Source organism: Mustela putorius, unplaced genomic scaffold, assembly GCF_011764305.1.
Source record: "Mustela putorius furo isolate JIRA1106 unplaced genomic scaffold, ASM1176430v1.1 tig00000135_pilon_pilon_pilon, whole genome shotgun sequence".
Classification (NCBI taxonomy): Eukaryota; Metazoa; Chordata; class Mammalia; order Carnivora; family Mustelidae; genus Mustela; species Mustela putorius.
Window position 1 is genome coordinate 6,220,840 of NW_025421292.1, and position 6,146 is coordinate 6,226,985.

Sequence of the window (6,146 nt, forward strand, 5' to 3'; positions counted from 1 at the left end):
ACAGCGTAGCAGTCTACGTCCAGCGTCATCGCTGATTGGGGCTTTGGCGCGATTTTGCTGGAGAAGTGTGACCCGGTAACTGTGCAGGTGGCACCGCTGGTGTAAACCTCGTTTCGCGGTTGGTGGAGGCTTTTGATTACATATGGCTGTGTATTGGTGGCTCCTACTTGGTCATTTTCTGTCCTTTTCGGCGATTGGCATCCCTATTCGCCAGTTGGTCACCTACAGACAATGATTTTGATCACTTTGCCTTAAAAGGTTCTTTGAATTTTCTGGTAACCTATCACGGGGATTACTGTTTGTTTATAAAGACTAGCCTATGAATAGGAGGAGATTGGAAAGCAGTTAAAATAAATTTGGAAAGCAGTTAAAGCAAATAAATTGTTATAATGAAAGATTGATGATGGCTAATTAGGGGAATGGAATGGTTGAAGATTAAATGTCCAGCCTTTGGAAATTGACATTTTTATTTATATTTATTTTTTAATGATTTTATTTATTTATTTGACAGAGATTACAAGTAGGAAGAGAGGCAGGCTCCCTGCTGAGCAGAGAGCCCCATACGGAGATCTGAGCCACCCAGGCGCCCCGGAAATTGACATTCTTAAAGCCTTTCTTAGGAGACCTTTAATGGGTTAATGAAACAACCCACGTGACAGTTTTATTTTTCTGATTATTAAAATATATCAAATAGAAATAGAAAACTGTGAGACTTAAGCTATAACTTCCTCAGCCGTTCTCATCCCCACCTCTGTAATCCTTGTCAGCATTTTGTTGCTAATGCTTCCTAATTTTTGTTTTTCTTTTTAAGGATTTTTATTTATTTGTCAGAGAGAGGGAGAACACAAGCAGGGGAGCAGCAGGCAGAGGGAGAGTGACAGAGGGAAAAGCAGGCTCCCTGTTGAGTAAGGAGCCCAATGAGGGACTTAACCCTGGGACCTTGGAATTATGACTTGAGTTGAAGGCAGATGCTTAATCTACCGAGCCACCCAGGGATCCTACCTCCTAATTTTGTTTTTATAGAAATACTCATGCTGCTATTATTTTGCAATTATAACACTGTGATTATGTTATTTTTCAGTTTGCTTTTTTTTTTTTAAGATTTACTTATATTTGAGATAGAGAAAGAGAATGTGTATGCAATGGGGGGGAGGGGCTGGGGGAAGAGGGAGAAAATTCTCAGGCAGACTTCCTGCTGAGTATGGAGTTGGACCTAGGAGATGGATCTCACAACTCTGAGATCATGACATGAGCGAAACCAAGTTCCATGTGCAACCAACTGAGCCACTCAGGACCCCCACTTTGCTTATTTTTTTAAAACAGTGTATTTTTGACTCTATGCCATGTATATTGAAAGGTCCCCCAATAATGGGTCTGTGATTAAAGGAGTGAGACTGATACAATGTGAAGGTCAAGCAAAGCTTTATTTTGCGCCAAGCATGGAGAATCAAACCGACCGTTCAGGACCATGCCTCTTACAGAGAGGACGACCTCTCTCTGCCTTAACAGACTACCTTTTAAGGGCAAAGGCCATGTGGTTGGGCCTGGCCACACACAGGTGGCCAATGAGATTGTAACACACGGAGAAAGCTGCATAGTCATGCTAGGTCACACATGGGTGGCCAATTGAATTACAATTTGCCCTAGTAGATATTTGAACTGGCCTATCACCTTGGTCAGAATTGGTGCCCAAAGGGCTCCCAAAGGGCAGGGTCCATCCTCCTTGGTAGCTAGGGAGACAGTATGCACCCCCACTGATTGGATACCTCCACCTGGCCTGACCCACCCTTGTATTTGGGCTTTGTTACCTGGGACTGGTTTCCTGGGCTTGCTTTTAAGTAAGTCCCTGAAGCGGGACAGGGTCAGTTTAAGTTTTACTGCATAAACAACAAAATCACTGTTTAACCCAAGATGGAATCCCTCTGGCTAAATAGGCCCTTACACATATATCAATCTGTCACATTTTAATCATAATTTATTTAATCAAATCCCAATTACTGGACATCTGGATTGTTTTTAATTTTTTGATATTGTCATCATCCTTGTACATATATCTCTTTCTAAATTGATGGGACTCTTTTTTTTTTTTTTTTAAAGATTTTATTTATTTATTTGACAGAGAGAAATCACAAGTAGATGGAGAGGCAGGCAGAGAGAGAGAGGGAAGCAGGCTCTCCGCTGAGCAGAGAGCCCGATGTGGGGCTCGATCCCAGGACCCTGGGATCATGACCTGAGCCGAAGGTGGAGGCTTTAACCCACTGAGCCACCCAGGCGCCCGATGGGACTCTTTCTATAAATGAAGATACTAGGCAAAAGGATTCCTCAATATTTATACTTTTGGTAATGGCTAAATTAGCTTTATGAAAGCTTCATGTCAGATTGCGTTAACAGTGTAAGGCTATTTCATTATACTGTAGCCAGGACCGGAGTTTTAATTGTGAAGTTTAAATGTGAAGAAGATGAACATTTTATATGTGAATGCTTTTTTTTTCATTTCACAGCCATTTCTTCTTCTTCTTCTTCTCCTTCTTTTTTTTTTTTTTTTTTTTTTTTAAGATTCTATTCATTGGGGGCACCTGGGTGGCTCAGTGGGTTAAAGCCTCTGCCTTCCGCTCAGGTCATGATCCCAGGGTCCTGGGATCAAACCCCTGCATCGGGCTCTCTGCTCAGCAGGGAGCCTGCTTCCCTCTCGCTCTGCTTGCCTCTCTATTTGTGATCTCTGTCTATCAAATAAATAAACTCTTTAAAAAAATAAAGATTCTATTTATTTATCTGACAGAGAGAGAGAGATCACAAGGAGGCAGAGGGACAGGCAGAGAGAGAGAGGGGGAAGCAGGCTCCCCGTTGAGCAGAGAGCCCAATAGGGGGCTTGATCCCAGGACCCTGAGATCATAACCTGAGCTGAAGGCAGAGGCTTAACCCACTGAGCCACCCAGGCACCCCTCACAGCCATTTCTTGATGCTCTTTCTTTACCTGTCTTCCAGGACATCAAGCTAATGGATTCTGGAAAACCAGAATTGGTTTTCCTCCTATTTTTTCTGGCTATTCCTTCTCAGTCATTTTTCTGGTGCCTCCTTCTTAAGCACTGAGCTCAAGCCCAAGGGCATAACAAAACCAATTCCCAAATCCCATCCTTTGGTCTCTATCTCCTGGGACCACCCCCAATACTAACTCTGTAGCAGTCTGGGTCCAGTCAGAAGTTGGAATCACATAGTAGGGCACCTGGGTGGCTCAGTCAGTTAAGGGTCTGCGTTAACCTCAGGTCATGATCTCAGAGTCACAGAATCAAGTCCCACATGGGCTCCCCACTCAGCAGGGAGTCTGCTTCTCCCTCTGACCTTTGCCCATCTCATGCTTTCTCTCTCTCCCAAATAAATAAATAAAATATTTTAAAAATAGTATTACATTATAGTAGTTAATGTAAGAATAATTAACCATATTGAGATATCTGGCTGGCTTAGTTGGTAGAGCCTGCAACTCCTGATCTGGGGTTGTGAGGTCAAGCCCCACACTGGGTGTTTAAAACAAAACAAAACAAAACTAAACTAAATATTTCACTCTAAAATAAAAAGAATACCTATAATAAAAGAAATAACATATAAAGAAACTATATATGGTACGCTAGGACTGAGAGTACCCATGTAAGAATGAATTCAAAAGGGGTTCAGATCTCAAGTGCAGAAGGCCTTCAGAGGGTATGGGCTACATAACATAGGGGGCTTGCAGAGAGAGCAGCTGCTCTCTGTGGACCTCCTTGGCCATAGGCAGGCTGCATGCAAGGCTTGTAGAAGGATCAGCTTCTTGGTGTGTGAACTTCTGGACCACAGGCCAGACAGGAATCTTGGTTTCCCTGTCTAGTAAGTTGTGGATGGGTTATGGCTGGGCCAAGGTGGCGAGGTCTCAGAGGGAACACTTTCCGGGCCTATAGCTGGGGTAGGCCCTACCAGATATTCTCACACCTACGAGTCTGACCTTCACCCTGCAGTTCCCTTCCACTCTCTCCAGTATGTTGGAAATTGGCAGGAAACCTCTTCTTCATACAGTGTCCTCCTATAACCTCTACTGAGAAAGGTTAACATAGTGGGCACTTCAAAAGAGAACTGCTTAAAGGAATTCTGTTTTTTATCAGACAGCATTTACCAAGGGGTGTACTAAGTCCTTGTCCGAGAAGCAGTAAGTTGATAACAGATACATTTCAAACTTCACAAGCTCTAGCCACATGTGCTGTTGTTTGAACAACTAGGCACAGTCTACCCTTGGGTCCTACCCTTTTCCCTTGTATCTACTTTCCCCTTAGATTGGTTTGCTTGAGAACAAGCCTCACTACACAATAGTCATTCCATTTTACAAAAGAAAAATACAGATTTCTCACATCACATTTTGAACTAGGGCTCATTGTCCTGGGGTGTTTAAAACAAAACAAACAAACAAAAAACACTAAAAACAAAACCAACCAACCAAACAAACAAACAAAAAACACCTTTGTATCAAAGAGGATATATCAAAATATTGGTTTTAAGAAAACCTTTTTAAAAGAGTAATCAAGGCATGTTGTCCATTGATAGAGTAATGGTTATCAAAATGTCCTATATAATTTCAGTAGAAATATCTAGTCTTAAAAAGGAAGGCTGATGACCCCTTCCTTTGGGTGGCTCAGTCATTTGGACAGCTGACTCTTGATCTAGCTCAAATCATGATCTCAGGATCTTGGGATTAATCCCTAAGATGGGCTCAGCACTTGCGGAGGAGTTGGCTTCAGGATGCTCTCTCTCTCTCTCCCATCCCCTGCCCAACTCCATCCCTATGGTCTCTCTCTCTCTCAAACAAATAAATAAATCTTAAAAAAAAAAAAAAAAGGAAGGCTGACATATGCTACAATATGGATAAACCTTGAGGACATTATGTTAAGAGAAATAAGGACAAATACTGTATGATTCCACTTACATGAGGTACCTAGAGGAGTCAGATTCATAGAGACAGAAAGTAGCAGGTTGTTGCCAAGGGAGAGGGCAGGAATGGAGAGTTATTGTTTAATGGGTAGGGTTTCAGTTTTACAAAGTGAAGAGTTGGGGAGATGGATGATAGCGATGGTTGCATCACAATATTAATGTATTTAATGTCACTGAATTGTATACATAAAAATGGTTAGGATGATTTTTTAAAAAAAGTAATCAAACTCTTCTAAAGCCAGGGGTTTTCTAATAGGTGTTTCTATAAAGGGATTGGTTTAGAAATAGATATTTGAAAGCCTATGTGGAGAACTCTGGATCGCAAGGACCAAAACAGCATGAATTATTTAAATCGTAAGTGCCATTTTTGGGTGGGCTTTTGAAAACCAATGGCTAAAACTAACAAATAAGAACTTCTACACAGGGAAGCCTGGGTGGCTTCTGCTTTTGGCTCAGATCATGATTCCAGGTTCCTGGGACTGAGTCCCCCACTGGACTCCCTGCTGAGCAGGGAGCCTGCCTCTCCCTCTGCCTGCTGCTCCCCTGCTTGTGAGTTCTATCTTTCTCTGACAAATAAGTGTAATTTTTTAAAAATCTTAAAAAAAATAGAACTTGGACACAATTTAAGACTGTATTGCTTTTACAAAGTCAAATAAAATGAAATATTTATTCCAATTGCAGTCAGTCCTGATTTCATTTCCATTTTGTAAAAGTTGGACATTTTCTATTTCATTAATTTAAAAAGTACCCTTACTTAAACTCACACTGAAAAGGTTTCTCTATCAGGGTGCCTGTGTGGCTCAGCCAGTTAAACATTTGCCTTAGGTTCAGGTAATGGTCTCAGGGTCCTGGGGTTGAGCCCTGCATGGCGGAGGCTTGGGGGTGGGGGTGGGGGTGAGGCAAGTTGGGGTGTCCCTGCTCAGCAGGGAGTCTGCTTCTCCCTCTCCCTCTGCCCCCAGCCCGCTCCTTCTCTCTCTCTCTCAAATAAATGAATAAAATCTTAAAAAAAGAAAAAGTTTCTCTGTCGACTTCAATGTGGGAGAAGCTCTCCAGTTTCCCCAAATTCTTTTAGGCCTAATTCCAGCAAATCTGTTAAGCTTTCAAAGCACCTTGAGGGTGTTTTCTGAGGTCCTCTGGTTGCGTTCAGAGGTTGAACTGAACTGGTTGCTTCCTGACCTGGCAACTCTAGAGCAACG